General features: G+C 40.8%; 1 pseudogene; it reads right to left on the reverse strand.

The window, feature by feature from the left end:
* Positions 1-9,556: 9,556 nt before the first annotated feature.
* LOC100684394 lies at positions 9,557-10,852 on the reverse strand (annotated as a pseudogene).
* Positions 10,853-15,160: the final 4,308 nt, after the last annotated feature.

Here is a 15,160-nt window from a genome sequence, read left to right on the forward strand (position 1 = left end):
CTCTCTATGGACTCAACTGCCTCTATGTTAATACTTTGCTAAGGGCAAAAGGCAATCTTAGCCTGACCCCCAGAATCCTGTAAGTCTACTTTAACATATTAAAATTCCTTTAGAAATTCCCTTTATCTCTAAACCCCCAAGATACATGTTGGCAATCATCCTCCAAGCACATGGCCCATCCATATACATCTGAAGGGTCTCATGACTCAAGTTTTATTAGATGGTAATAAGTGACTTTTCCCAACAATAGCCCCCTCAAGGTCCTGGAAACCTTGCTTCCAAAATTCATTAGAGAGTACACTATCCTCAAATCCCTCCCATCTCCCAGGTATATAATCAGCCACCCCTCACAGGCCCGGGGGAAGCAGCTCTTCCTGCCCATGGGTCCTGTCCCTGTGCTTTAATAAAACCACCATTTTGCACCAAAGACGCCTCAAGAATTCTTTCTTGGTCATCGGCTCCAGACCTCACCCCACCAAACTTCACCTATATTCCAAAACTTCATCAACAAGAAGCCATGTTAGACATTGTTCCTAGTTGTCCCTCCATGAACTTTAATACTACAGATATACTGTATATGTATCTATATGTCTGTCATGGATCTACCTATCTCTATCTCTATCTCTATCTCTATCTCTATCTCTATCTCTATCTCTATATCTCTATCTCTATCTCTGTCTCTATCTCTATTTTGTATGTATATCTGTATATTTTTTACTTCCCTCAAGTCAGTTTGTCCCTGGGTAGGTAAAATATTGCTCTCATTGAGGATGTATACTTTATAATATTCCACTGTGTGAATATATTACAGTTTATTTATCCAGTTTGGTATTAATGGATATTTGGGAGATTTCTGGGTTTTTTTTGAGATTATGTGCCATGGTGCTATGTACATTAGTAAATACCTTTTAAAAAAAACATACATACACATTTCTATTGGGTATACACTTATAAGTAAAAGTGCTGGATAATAGAGAAAATATATATAACTTCAGTAGTTATTGCCAAACCATTTCCCAAAGGATTGTACCACTTTTACCCTCCCATTAGCAGTCCCCAGAGGTTCCAAATCCAAGCCAACAATTAGTATTTTCCTTTTTTTTCCCATTTTAGTCATCCAGGACATTGTTGCATCATTGGTTTTATAAATTGCACGATATACCATAGAATAAATGGACAGTAATTTTTTAAGTCATTCCCTTGCTGATTGGACATTCAAGTGTTTCCAGTTTTTTTTTTTTTGTTTTCTTTTTTTCCAAGGCACATAACCTTGTTATTTTCCATGAACAGCCTGTACATTCCTCTTTAGGCACAAGATTGAAACTTTTCTGGAGAAGAATTCCTACATGTGAAATTATTGGTTTTAAGGGCATAAGGCATCAAAAATCTTGCTAAATTTTGGCTGCTAACTTGCCTTCTCAAAAGGCTTTAGTGATTTGCTTTCCAACTTAAGTAATATATGAGAGAGTGCCCATATCCCTGTATCATCAGCAACATAAGCTAGTTTTATAAGCTTCAGTTTCCTCTTATAAGAAATGAATATTATCTTCTAGGACTGGTGGAGATTCAGAGAGATAGCTCATATGTAAAACACCCAGCAATGTTCTTTCTTGGCATATAGAAGAATGCTCTGCTTTCTTCTTTTCTATCATCCCCTCTTCCTCTTCCTGGTTATCCTCCTACTTCATTTAATTTATTCAGCAAATATTAACTGGATATTGTGTCTGATGCCAGGCCAATATTGGCAAATAAAACTCAGTAGTCTTTGTCTTTATGAAGATTACAATCTTATCTTCATCGTCACAATAGCATCCACAGGCGTTGCAAAGTGCATCTCTAGAGCTGTAATAAATATTAATTATAGAATGTCCCAATCATGTGCTTTCTGTGCAGGGGTAGAGCTTGGGGGCTGTGTATGTGTAGCATGTAGGAAAGCATCCCCTCTCATGTTTCTTCACAATGACCCAGGTAAGTTTTGGTCATTCCAAAAGGGGACAGGACAACACATCTGGGAGTACATGGAATCATCTGTGGAGGTGCCCTGGGAGACATGTCATCATCTTGTTCTGTGATGGTGTAAAAAGCATATGTTGTTCATTGGAAGAGAAATAAAAACTAGAGAAAGACCTAATCGAAAAGTACCCAACATCCCATCTTCATCTCAGACCAAACATTTTAGCTAAACTATACTTCTACCACCTTCTGCCTTCTTAAAATCTCATTCTTTCATAGAGTCTGGTCAGCTAAGAAGATTGGATCTTAGGGGAAAGAATTGAGAGTATGGATATTTGCAATGGAGTGCTGAAAAGTGTTTAACAACTGACTTGTTGTAAACAAACAAGTAAGCAAGCAAGCAAGCAAAGAAACAACACAAAGGGAAAAAAAAGGCCTAATTTGCGGTGTTTGACAACTTCTATCATGTAAATATTCCCATGGTGGCTGATTTCAAGTTATCAACACAGCATCAGTGAATGTGGAGTTGGGATGAACTGGTTTCATCACACCACTGAGTGTCTTAGATGCCTTAAGAGGGTCCAGCTCCCCAAATTTCCTTGACTGATGAATGGATAAAGAAATAAATGGGCTATTACTCAGCCATCAAAAAGAATAAAATCTTGCCATTTGCAATGATGTGGATGAAGCTAGAGTGTACTATGCTGAGTGAATTAAGTCAGTCAAAGACAACTAGCATATTATTTCACTCATATGTGGAATTTAAGAAACAAAACAGATGAACATGGGAGAAAGGGGGAAAAGGGAGAGAGGGAAGCAAACCATAAGAGACTCTTAATGATAGAGGACAAACTGAGGATTCCTGGAGGGGTGGTGGGTGAGGGATGGGCTAAATGGGTGCTGAGCATTAAGGAGGGCACTTGTTGTGATGAGTGCTGGGAGTTATGTGTAAGTGATAAGTCACTAAATTCTACTCCTGCAACCAGTGCTCCATGGTATATTAACTAACGAGAATTTAAATAAAAATTTGAAGAAGGAAAAAAAGGAGGATCCAGCTCATATGGCTGGGATTGAAAAGGATATTTCCTGAGGCACCCCTTCTTCATGGAAGCAGGTGGATCCAGTCCTGGGGGCAGGGCCATGTTTGGACATGACACTCAGAGTTAGGTAGGTGCACAAGAAGGAAGAGCTGGAAGATGAATGCTCTGGGATGTCCAATTGTCTCCTGAAATGAAGAATGGCAGAGATAGTTCCTCATCAATTGTTCCTTAGTACACCAATGACAGGACTTAAGAAGGTCCTGGCTTTTCTTTTCTTTTTTTTGTTTTTTCTAATAAGATATATATTTACACAGTGTCAATGTGCAAAAGAACAGTGTATCACTATGGGCCTTAGTAATACTGAGTTAATTAATCAACTAGTTAAATTAATTATATTAATCAGAATTATCCAACCACTAGTTATCCAGAGGAAGACAACCTGGTGTAAAGACTCTATGAAGGGATGCATGCCTAGAAGTTATAGGGTTGCAAGTTAGCTTCCCAGAAGAGCTGGCATTTCATCCAAGACTGAAGAATGAATAGGTGCTTTCTAAGGTGGGCATATGGGAGAAGCAGCCCAATCATAGGGAGCCCAAGATGGGCAATGTCAGAGATAAAGGAGAGGACTTGGTGGCTTCAAGGTACCATGACTAATCCCATGTGGCTGGAGAATCAAGTGTAAAGGATGGTGGTGGTGAGAAGCGAGTCTAGATGGGAAATCCAGGAAGGGATGGAATAATGAATGGGCTTGAATCCACTCTAGGGAGTCTGAATTTTGTTGGGTTTTGGGGAGGCCAATCATCCTTGTTTGACCAGGACTTATGGATTTTCTGGGATGTGGGTATTTCAGTACTAAAAAAGTGCAGAAGTGTCAGGCAAAGTGAAATGAATTGGTCCTCTATCTGATAGGTGATGAAGAGCCATTGAGGAATTCTCAGCTGGGGAGTGATAACCACTACTTTTGACTGTTAAAAGATCAATTGATTGTCAGGTAAAATAAAGCTTCTGTAGGAGGCCATCTCTGAGCCCTCGCTGGACCAGGTAAGATCTCAACTTCCAGGGCTCCCCTCCCTCTACTTCCCCTAGGCATTCACATTACTCTTATAATGCCAATTTGAGGTCTACCCTCCCCAGGGGACAGTTGGCTGATGAGAGAGTAAGCTACACATGTAGCTTTTACTCAGCACCCAGCATAGCTTATGGAAATGTTCAATAAATGTCTATGAATTGGGAGAAAGTACCTGTCATTGTCAGAATAGACCCTAATATTCCCTAACCCTACAGGTATAAACTGGGAATAATATAATCTCCCTCATCAAGACTGTAGTATGAAAACATCTAATGCAAGATGTGGGGTCAAAAATAGGTGTTCAAGAAATCTTCGCGGAGTGTGAATCAGGATGGTAAGGAGGAAGGAGTGAGTACCAGGGGCTGGTGTAACTGTTAGTTAATCACTTAATTAAATCTATGAATTAGAATATTAATTATAGTGGTCTAATTAATTTAATGTTAATTAGATTATTAATTTAATAGTGGTCTGATTTTATTATTTGATAACATTTTATTGTTTTATTTTATGATGGTGAGCTGTCCACATGGAGCTCTCAAGGAGGATCCAGACAGCCTACAGACAGAATTTATGGTGACCAGTGGTGAGATGGGGGTGCAGCAGGCTGTGGGAGTCCTGAGAAGACCGCTGACCTGGCCCAGCATGGGGAGTGGGGCTGAGCTGTCCCCACACTGCATTCCCATTCTGGTTTGGCAGCAGGCAAATCACAACCTTTCTGATCTGGAATCGCCCCATCTGGTTAATACCTACTTGGAAAACTGTTCCAAGGAAGAAATAAAACAACCTATGGAAAGTGAGCAGGTATCCCTGGGCCATTTGGCAGGCACTGGGTCAGAACCGGTTTTTGGAGCTTTGGATACACAGCCTTCAGGGGCTTACACACCAGGGCAAGACTTCTCCATGGCTGCATGCTGCAGTTACTTGGGAAGCTCTTAAAATATAGATACCTGGGTCCTCTTCCAGAAGATTCAGATTTAAGTGATCGAGGTGGGGTCTTTACATTTTCTTTTTTGAGAGAGTGCATGTGTGCATACATATGTGTACACACACATGTGGGGGGTGAAGGGGCAGAGGGAGAGGGAGAATCTTTGGAGCCAGACACAGGGCTTGATCTCACCACCCTGAGATCATGACCTAAGCCAAAATCAAGAGTTAGACGCTTAACTTACCGAGCCACTCAGGTGCCCCTTGGCATTGATATTTTTGAAAAGGAACCCAGGTGAATCAAAAGGGTTACAAGGTTGAAAACCATTAGTTTTGTGGGAAGGAACAGATTATAACTGAATAAATTAATAAGCAAGATAATTTGGATGGTAACCCATGTTTAAAATAGAAACAGATCAGATGGGGGTGACAGAGAAGGACTAAACGTGGGGACAGGATGGTCAGGGTGGGTCTTGGAAGAGAGAACACTTGAGCCAGTCCTGGGAAGTGGATGTGCTTCAATCATATGGCCCCTTCCTCCTTCCCTTATATTCCTGCTTCTCCAGCATGGTTGCATGTTGGAGTTGCTGAGCAGGTGTTATAAATATGTTGATATCCAAGATCTATAAAGAACTTATCAAATTCAACATACAAAAAACAAATAATCCAGTCAAAAAATGGGTAAAAGACATGAACAGACATTTCTCTAAAGAAGACCTACACATGGCCAACAGACACATGGAAAAATGCTCCCCATCACTTGGCATCAGGGAGATGCAAATCATTTTTATTTATTTTATTTTATTTTATTTTATTTTATTTTTTTAAATAATAAATTTATTTTTTATTAGTGTTCAATTTGCCAACATACAGAATAACACCCAGTGCTCATCCTGTCAAGTGCCCCCCCTCAGTGCCCACCATCCAGTCATCCCCACCCCTGCCCTCCTCCCCTTCCACCACCCCTAGTTCGTTTCCCAGAGTTAGGAGTATTCCATGTTCTGTCTCCCTTTCTGATATTTCCTACCCATTTCTTCTCCCTTCCCCTCTATTCCCTTTCACTATTATTTATATTCCCCAAATGAATGAGAACATATAATGTTTGTCCTTCTCCGATTGACTTATTTCACTCAGCATAATACCCTCCAGTTCCATCCACGTTGAAGCAAATGGTGGGTATTTGTCATTTCTAATGGCTGAGTAATATTCCATTGTATACATAAACCACATCTTCTTTATCCATTCATCTTTCGTTGGACACCGAGGCTCCTTCCACAGTTTGGCTATTGTGGACATTGCTGCTATAAACATCGGGTTGCAGGTGTCCCGGCGTTTCATTGCATCTGATCTTTGGGGTAAATCCCAGCAGTGCAATTGCTGGGTCGTAGGGCAGGTCTATTTTTAACTCTTTGAGGAACCTCCACACAGTTTTCCAGAGTGGCTGCACCAGTTCACATTCCCACCAACAGTGCAAGAGAGTTCCTTTTTCTCCGCATCCTCTCCAACATTTGTGGTTTCCTGCCTTGTTAATTTTCCCCATTTTCACTGGTGTGAGGTGGTATCTCATTGTGGTTTTGATTTGTATTTCCCTGATGGCAAGTGATGCAGAGCAATTTCTCATATGCTTGTTGGCCATGTCTATGTCTTCCTCTGTGAGATTTCTGTTTATGTCTTTTGCCCATTTCATGATTGGATTGTTTGTTTCTTTGGTGTTGAGTTTAATAAGTTCTTTATAGATCTTGGAAACTAGCCCTTTATCTGATACGTCATTTGCAAATATCTTCTCCCATTCTGTAGGTTGTCTTTTAGTTTTGTTGACTGTATCCTTTGCTGTGCAAAAGCTTCTTATCTTGATGAAGTCCCAATAGTTCAGTTTTGCTTTTGTTTCTTTTGCCTTCGTGGATGTATCTTGCAAGAAGTTACTGTGGCTGAGTTCAAAAAGGGTGTTGCCTGTGTTCTCCTCTAGGATTTTGATGGAATCTTGTCTCACATTTAGATCTTTCATCCATTTTGAGTTTATCTTTGTGTATGGTGAAAGAGGGTGGTCTAGTTTCATTCTTCTGCATGTGGATGTCCAATTTTCCCAGCACCATTTATTGAAGACTGTCTTTCTTCCAGTGGATAGTCTTTCCTCTGTTGAATATTAGTTGACCATAAAGTTGAGGGTCCACTTCTGGATTCTCTATTCTGTTCCATTGATCTATGTGTCTGTTTTTGTGCCAGTACCACACTGTCTTGATGACCACAGCTTTGCAGTACAACTTGAAATCTGGCATTGTGATGCCCCCAGCTATGGTTTTCTTTAGGGAAACACAAATCAAAACCACAATGAGATACCACCTCACACCACTCAGAATGGCTAAAATTAACATGACAGGAAGAAACAAATGTTGACAATGATGTGGAGAAAGGGGAACCCTCTTACACTGCTGGCAGGAATGCAAACTGGTATAGTCACTCTGGAAAAACAGCGTGGAGGTTCCTCAAGATGTTAAAAATAGAGCTACCCTATGATCCAGCAATTGCACTACTGGGTATTTACTCCAAAGATACAAATGTAGTGATCTTATTGAACTTGCTCCCCAATGTTCATAGCAGCAATGTCCACAATAGACAAACTGCGGAAGGAGCTGAGATGATGAATGCATAAAGAAGATGTGGTATATATACAATGGAATATTACTCAGCCATTAGAAAGGATGAATACTTACCATTTACACCAACATGGATGGAACTGGAGGATATTATGCTGAGTGCAATAAGTCAATTAAAGAAAGACAATTCTATGGTTTGACTCATATATAGAATATAAGAAACAGTGCAGAGAATCATAGAGGAAGGGAGGAAAACTGAATGGGAAGAAATCAGAGAGGAGACAAACCATGAGAGACTCCTAACTCTGGGATACAAACTAAGAGTTGCTAGAGGTGAGGTGGGTGGAGGGATGGAGTAACTGGATGATGGGTATTAAAGAGGGCACGTGATGTGATGAGCACTGGGTGTTATGTGTAACTGATAAATTATTGAACTGATGTTCAATCTGAAACTAATGATCTGAAACTAATGATGTTGGCTAATTGAATTTAAATTTAAAAATACCAGTGCCTGGCTCCCATTCCCAGAGAACTGATTTAGTGGGGCTCAGGAAATATATATCATAACATTTTATCAGTATAACCATTTTATTATTATTTTAAAGTCCTTTTGAGGGTGCTGGGTGGCTCCATTGGTTAAGCATCCAACTCTTTTTTTTTTTTTTTTTGACACATTGGAAATGCTTTGTAATCAGTATATTAAGGAGACATTCATACATTTCTATTGCTTAATTCTGATTCCAGATTTAAGCCTGTGAACATGACTTTTAAACATACAATTAAAGCTACTCATCATAATTTGCTATACTACCAACATGAAATTACAGTTACTTCGGAGCATAAGTTAAATGGTTTAAAGTAGGCCTATCACATACTTAGAAGACACCTTCCTGTCTCATACACGCAAATTAACTTCTCCATGTAAATGTCTCCTCACTCTAGTTACCCTGCTCCCGAAGTCACTACTCTGAAGTTTATCATGGTCCAAAGAGAAGGAAAAAAGGTGTAACCAGGACTGATTTATATATATATGTATATATATATATGTATATATATACATATATATAAAATATTTATTTTATATATAATATATATATTTTAAAAAAAGATGGCACAGCAGAAGGGAATGCAATTTTACAAGTGCAAGCCCTCAAGCAGCAGCATATGATAAATCCCTTCTTTAGAGAGGTATCCTTTCTATCACTGATACCACAGGCCAAATTACATAGCATGCCATCTTCAAGTAACAGTTGAGGCAATAAAATGCAGAGGCATCACAATGAATCCCACTTAACATAACTACAGACCTACACTTCTCTACAAATTAATAAATTCTTTGTCTGACTGCCAATTAAATACAAGTTTTAACTTCATAGCTTAACAATTAAGGGTCATACACTGAAGTCAATACATACACCTACATTTCAGTCTGAACTGTTTCATATACATAGAGCTGCAGTCAATTACAAAGTATGGCTTAACAAATGCTAGGGGAGATTTTTTTTTTAATAATAAATTTATTTTTTATTGGTGTTCAATTTACCAACATACAGAATAACACCCAGTGCTCATCCCGTCAAGTGCCCCCCTCAGTGCCCGTCACACATTCCCCCCCACCCCCCACCCTCCTCCCCTTCCATCACCTCTAGTTCATTTCCCAGAGTTAGGAGTCTTTATGTTCTGTCTCCCTTTCTGATATGTCCCACACATTTCTTCTCCCTTCCCTTACATTCCCTTTCACTATTATTTATATGGGGAGATTTTTTTTTAAAGTAGTTTTTACAGTATTAAACTTATCTTGCACACTGAAGTCATCATACATACAGGGCAAAGTCAGAGCTTTTATATTTGAGTTTATTCTTCATTTAACTTTTATTTATTTTATTTTTTCTTCATTTAACTTTTAAAACACTACTATAGTTGAATATTAAAACAAAAACAATAGCAAGTAGTGAGCTTCGATTATTGTCCTTCACTCATCCACTACTGCATATAAAATGCCAGCAGCAGTGTTATTCACTGGCCCCATTAAGAGGACTGACACTGAACACCACCCCTAGGATGATGTTCAACATCCTCATAGGCTTCCCCATTGTAATGGCGCCATCTTTCCTGATTGGGATCAAAGTCCACCAGTTCTACCTGGTCCATTTCCTCAGTCTCTTCTACTTCCTTCCTCTCAGGTAGGAGTTTTTCCAGCAAAGAAAGTTTATCAGGAGAGAGAAAGCCATTCTCGGGGAGTTTACCTTAAATTCAATGATTAGGCGACCCTTCTCATATGGTCTACAATAAATTGGCATGCCTTCATTTAGCACACACTTGATATCCCCATCCTTGACAATCTGACCTGGAAGAGAGGTGATGACGATGGTTCGGTTGTCAAGAGTAGATACTGGCTTTTGAAAGCCACACAGGGCTTCAACCAGCTGTATATCCATACACGTGAAAAGATCTTGTGGAGTAAAAACAGCATGGTCCTTCTGATCTAAAACAATGATAATATCTCCTGGTTCCAGTCCTGGTTCCTGGTCTCCCTCACCATGGAATGATATCTTCTGGCCATCTTTCATGCCTTTGTCAATGTGCACTTCTAGAATCTTCTTCTCTCAAACTATCTTCCTTCCGTTGCAGCTTTTACATCTATCTTTAGGACTGATCCGTTCCCCATGGCCCTGGCATTCCATGCACACAGATTGAATTTGCTGAACCATTCCAGGTCCTATCTGATGAATTCTTATTTGCATTCCAGTACCCCAGCAATTGGGACAACATTCGACTGCCCCTTTCTTACCACCTCGGGCTTCACATTTATCGCAAATCACATTCTTTTGCAGAGCTAGTTTTCTTGTTGCACCATTATATAAATCTTCTAAGGTTACTGAGAGCTGATATACAACATTTTTACCTCTCCTTTCTCTCTGCATCCTGCCTCCTCCTCCAAAAAACATATCAAAGATGTCCATGGGGGGAGCCAAAACCACCACCAGCTCCACCTTCTTTAATTGCCTGTTCTCCTCCTTTGCCATATAATTCCCTTTTCTTTGCATCAGGGAGCACTTCATAAACTTGAGAAATCTGTTTAAACTTCTTTCCTTCATTTGGATTCTTATCAGGGTGGTACTTCAAGGCCAGTTTCCTCTAAGCCTTTTTCAATTCCTCCTGGGTGGCATTGGGTTTGACCCCCAAAACATCATAGTAAGTGGTTTCTTTCACCATTTTCTACCGCCGGTGAGAGGGCCGAGGCCGGTGTGCGGGAGCGGGAAGGAGCGCGTTGCTGGGCGCAGCTGGGGCAGCCGCCGCTCCTCCGGGTCTCACTGAGCCTTCTGGAAAGTTCCCAAGCATCCAACTCTTGATCTCAGCTCAGGTCTTGATCTTGGGGTCCTCAGTTTAAGTCCTGTGTTGGGCTCCAGGCTGGGTGAGGAGCCTACTTAAAAAAAAATAAATTCTTTTTCTCGGAAACGAACAAGGTAGTGGAAGGGGAGGTGGGCGGGGGTGGGGGTGGGGAATGGGGTGACTGGGTGATGGGCACCGAGTGGGGCACTTGATGGGATGAGCACTGGGTGTTATACTATATGTTGGCAAGTCGAACTCCAATAAAAAATATACAAAAAAATCTTTTTTTTGCAGTAAGATTATAGTTATTAATTTATTAAAATTTTTTATTGTAACCATTTAAAAAGGTATAATTCAGTAGCATTAACTACATTTACAATGTTGTGCAGTGGTCACATCTAATTCCAGACATCAAATTGAAACCCCATACCCATTAAGCAGTTCATTTTCCTTTTCCCCCCGCCCTTGCAACCATCACTCTGAATTAATTCTGTCTCTGTAAATTTGTTTATTCTTTTTCACAGTGGCCAAAAGGTGGAAGTAACTCAAATGTCCATCAGTGGATGAATACATAAATGATATGTGATGTATCCATACAATAGGATAGTATTCATAAAAAGAATGAAGCTTTGTATTTGCTACAGGATGGATGGACTTTGAAAGCATTATCCTCAAGTGAAAACAGCCAGACACAAAAAGGCACACAGTGCGTGATGCCACAGAATTTTTAAAAACCCCGGATGACCATGACATGGAGCAAAGCTTGGAAACACTGCCTTACTGAATTTCGATCAATAGAGGTGTAGGTTGATATGGTTCATAATCACAGTGGACAATGACATCCCAGACCTGAAATGGACTTATTTCACAGGCAGATGTGGGTGAGGTGCTCAGTCCTCATGCTGCTCAGTCTTTTGGACTGTTTTACAGAAAAGTTAGGTGAGATCCTTCACTGAACGTGCATATCCTTCCTGGAGATCATTTTCCTGTAGGTTCACAGGGAAGTGGCAACATTCTGCCTCTATACACAGCCAGAGAATGGCCATGTACCCAAAGACTGTTCACCCCTGGGCACATACATGAATCTATCTTTGTAGCAATAGAGCCCTTTCCTTGTTTGGGTTTTTTATTGTTTTTTTTCCCCTTGGGTCTTTTATTTTTATTTTAAATTTTATTTATTTTTAAAGATTTTAAATTTTTATTTATTTATTTAGAGCATGGGTAGGGGTAGGGGCGGAGCAGGAGGGAGAGAGCATCTCAAGCAGACTCCCTGCTGAACACAGAGACCTACTGGGGGCTCGATCTCATGACCCCAAGATCATGACCTGAGCCAAAACCAAGAGTTGGATGCTTAGCCATTGGAGCCATTGTTAAAAATGTTTTTATTTAAATCCAGTTAGTTAACATGCAGTGTAATATTAGTTTTAGCTGTACAAGTGATTTACCACTTCCATACACCCAGTGCTCATCATATCAAATGCCCTCCTTAGTGCCCATCACCCAATTGCCCTATCCCTCCATTCTCCCTTCCTCCAGAAATCCTTTATTCTCAACTAGCCCATGGTTGCATTTGAACCGCACATCCTGACCTCTTTGGGGCCCCCTTTGCCTGTGTCAGGACTGCAGCAATGAAATCTCCGTGATGAAAGAAGGTGGTATTGCTCAAAGACCTGGCAACTTCTTGTCATTCCAGTCTCCCTTGAGGGGTAAACAACCCCCAGGCGCCCAACAGGATGAGACTGGCATCTCGTCATGCAGGATTTTGTTGGCCACAGTCTGGGAAGACTCCCATGTGCTCCAGGCATTCCTTCCCTCCTGAATGTATCAAAGTTTTATGAGTCACTGAGCTTGCAATACAACGGAGAACACAGGTGTTCGGCTGCCATTTCTCAAGCACTCACTCGGAGCATTTAAAGAATGGGATTTCTGATTCTGACAACAACCTTGAAACTGCACAGAGAAAACTGAGGTTTAGAAAAGTTAAGTAAGTTAAACACAGAAGGCAGCTCTCTTAGGCTCCCAAGGCCTCTTATTTTCTTCCCTTCATGATTCAAGGTTCAGATCAATGAAAAAGAAATCAAAGAAGGGCTTGTCTACTCCCCTGAGTCTGGCCTAAGAAGGTCACGTGAGCTCAGCAGGATAAATGAGCTAGCCCAAACTGCTTAGGGTGACTTGAAGCAGGTCTGGCAACAAAAACAGTTCTTTCTCTGACCTTGATTGAGTGAACCCACTGTGCATGGCCAAGTTCTCTGATCTAGTCCACCTGTGGATATTTACAAGTCTCAGTTGCTCTCATCCCTGCCAATTTGATGTAGATGTGTGTGCGTGTGTGTGTGCAGGTGCACATGTGTAAAGGGGTGCAGGAGAAAGGATGCAAATAAGTGGGCAATCTTCACTTTATAGCAAGCAGATAATTGAGCAGGAGTCACAACAGCATAATGGCAAAAGACACAGGTTTCAGAATCAGTCTGTCTGGGTTGGAGCCTGACATAGTGACTTAAATAATATAATCTCTTGGAGGCTCAGTTTCCATGTCTGTGAAGAAGAGGCAGTAACATTCATCTTGCTTGAATGTTGTAAGGAGTTTATATATTCAAGCACTTAAAAAAGTGTCTGTTATTTAGAAAATACCCGATTTTACTTCCTGAATACCTCTTATATTCACCTCTTTGTCTCCAACGTCAGTTCTAGTTGAGATGGCCAATATCCACAACCTAGACAGTGGCTACAGATACCTAACAGATTTCCACTAGCTGATGTGAGACCTGGACAAGACCCTGACACACCCTGGGATACCTGCCTCTTCACTGCACATGAGGAGATTGGCTCTATTCAGCCAGTTGATGTTTTGGAAGCTTCATGGTGTGTGCACTGTATGTGTTTTTCATAATGAGGGTGGAGCATAGAAAAGGGGAAGGAGGTGGCCACAAATTGATACTATCAATGGGCTGAGTCACGTTTGCTGGGAAGAGACCTGGTTCACACTGCTGTGGGATGCAATGACTTAATAGCAATTAATGATGGCTATAAGTTGTGCTATTAATGAGGCACAAGATGCAGATAAAAGAATAATTATAATGTATTACTGCTGTGAACAAGCAAAATTGGCAATGGTGGTTACTCTTGCAGTGGAGAACACAAACAAGTTTTTGCGTTTAGAAATGAGTGAGGAAAGAGATGGGAATGAATGAGTGAGAGAGCATCCCGGCAAGTGTGTGGAAACTTACTGTTGGAAGAGGGATTATGATAGGATTGGCCACACAAAGCCATTTCTCACGGAGCTGAAGTCCTGATGTGGCCAGCTACATGTCAATTGATAAGACATCTTGAATCTCAAGGGAGAATCTATTGGTGAGCTATCAAGACCTTCTGAGGGCCTTTCTATTGCAAGTGGAAAATGTCTGTGTGAAATAAGGTCTTCCAAATGCTGGCCTTGTGAAAGTCTCCTGATTGTGGACAAGAGCCACTTCTCCTGGGGAGAGGCTTAATGGTGTTACACAGAAAGTGTTTTTTTTTTTTTTTTTTTTTCTCCCACACCGGGGGCAGGGCATTTTTAGGTAGGACTTCCTTATTTCCTTTTTTCCCTCCCTCCCTTCCTTCTCTCCTTCCTGCTACATTTATTAACTGCCTACTATGTCTCAGGCATGGTGAATATAATGGAGAAAAGTTAGATATGGTCCATACTGTCCTGGACTTTACATTTACTTAGTGGAGAGTGGAGACAGTCATTAACAGGTGTCTCCCACTCTCCCAAAGCAGAGCACTCCTCTGAAACGTTTCTTGAGCTCAAATGCCATAAAATGAAGATGCAATTACTATTAATTCATATAGAAAAGGCTTTGAGCATTCTCAGAACCCCAAAAATAACCTCTCTTAAGCTTTTCTGACACCTTACGACAGGTCTCGCTAATGGATGCACAAAATAAATTGAGATAAAGCCCAGATGCTCATAGACACGGTTCAAAGGTCCGGCGGCTTGATGCAGAGATGCTGAGAGCAGTCACCAGGGAAGGAGCTAAGTGGGGATACTCTCACCACTCGGTGCGTGTGGTGCCTCTGTAACGGCTCCCTGCAAAACAAATGCTGAATGCTTTCACTTTTTGTCTTTTTCTCGTAAAAGCAGAAATCATCTTCAAATTTCTCTTAATTATCAGAAACAGGTACTGATGTAGATCTTTCCTAAAAGTGAGGTGGTATAACGTGAGCTTTTGAAAAGTGGGGGATACCTGTAAAACAATCACACTAAT

The sequence above is a fragment of the Canis lupus genome, chromosome 20 (assembly GCF_011100685.1).
Source record: "Canis lupus familiaris isolate Mischka breed German Shepherd chromosome 20, alternate assembly UU_Cfam_GSD_1.0, whole genome shotgun sequence".
In the NCBI taxonomy this organism is placed as follows: domain Eukaryota; kingdom Metazoa; phylum Chordata; class Mammalia; order Carnivora; family Canidae; genus Canis; species Canis lupus.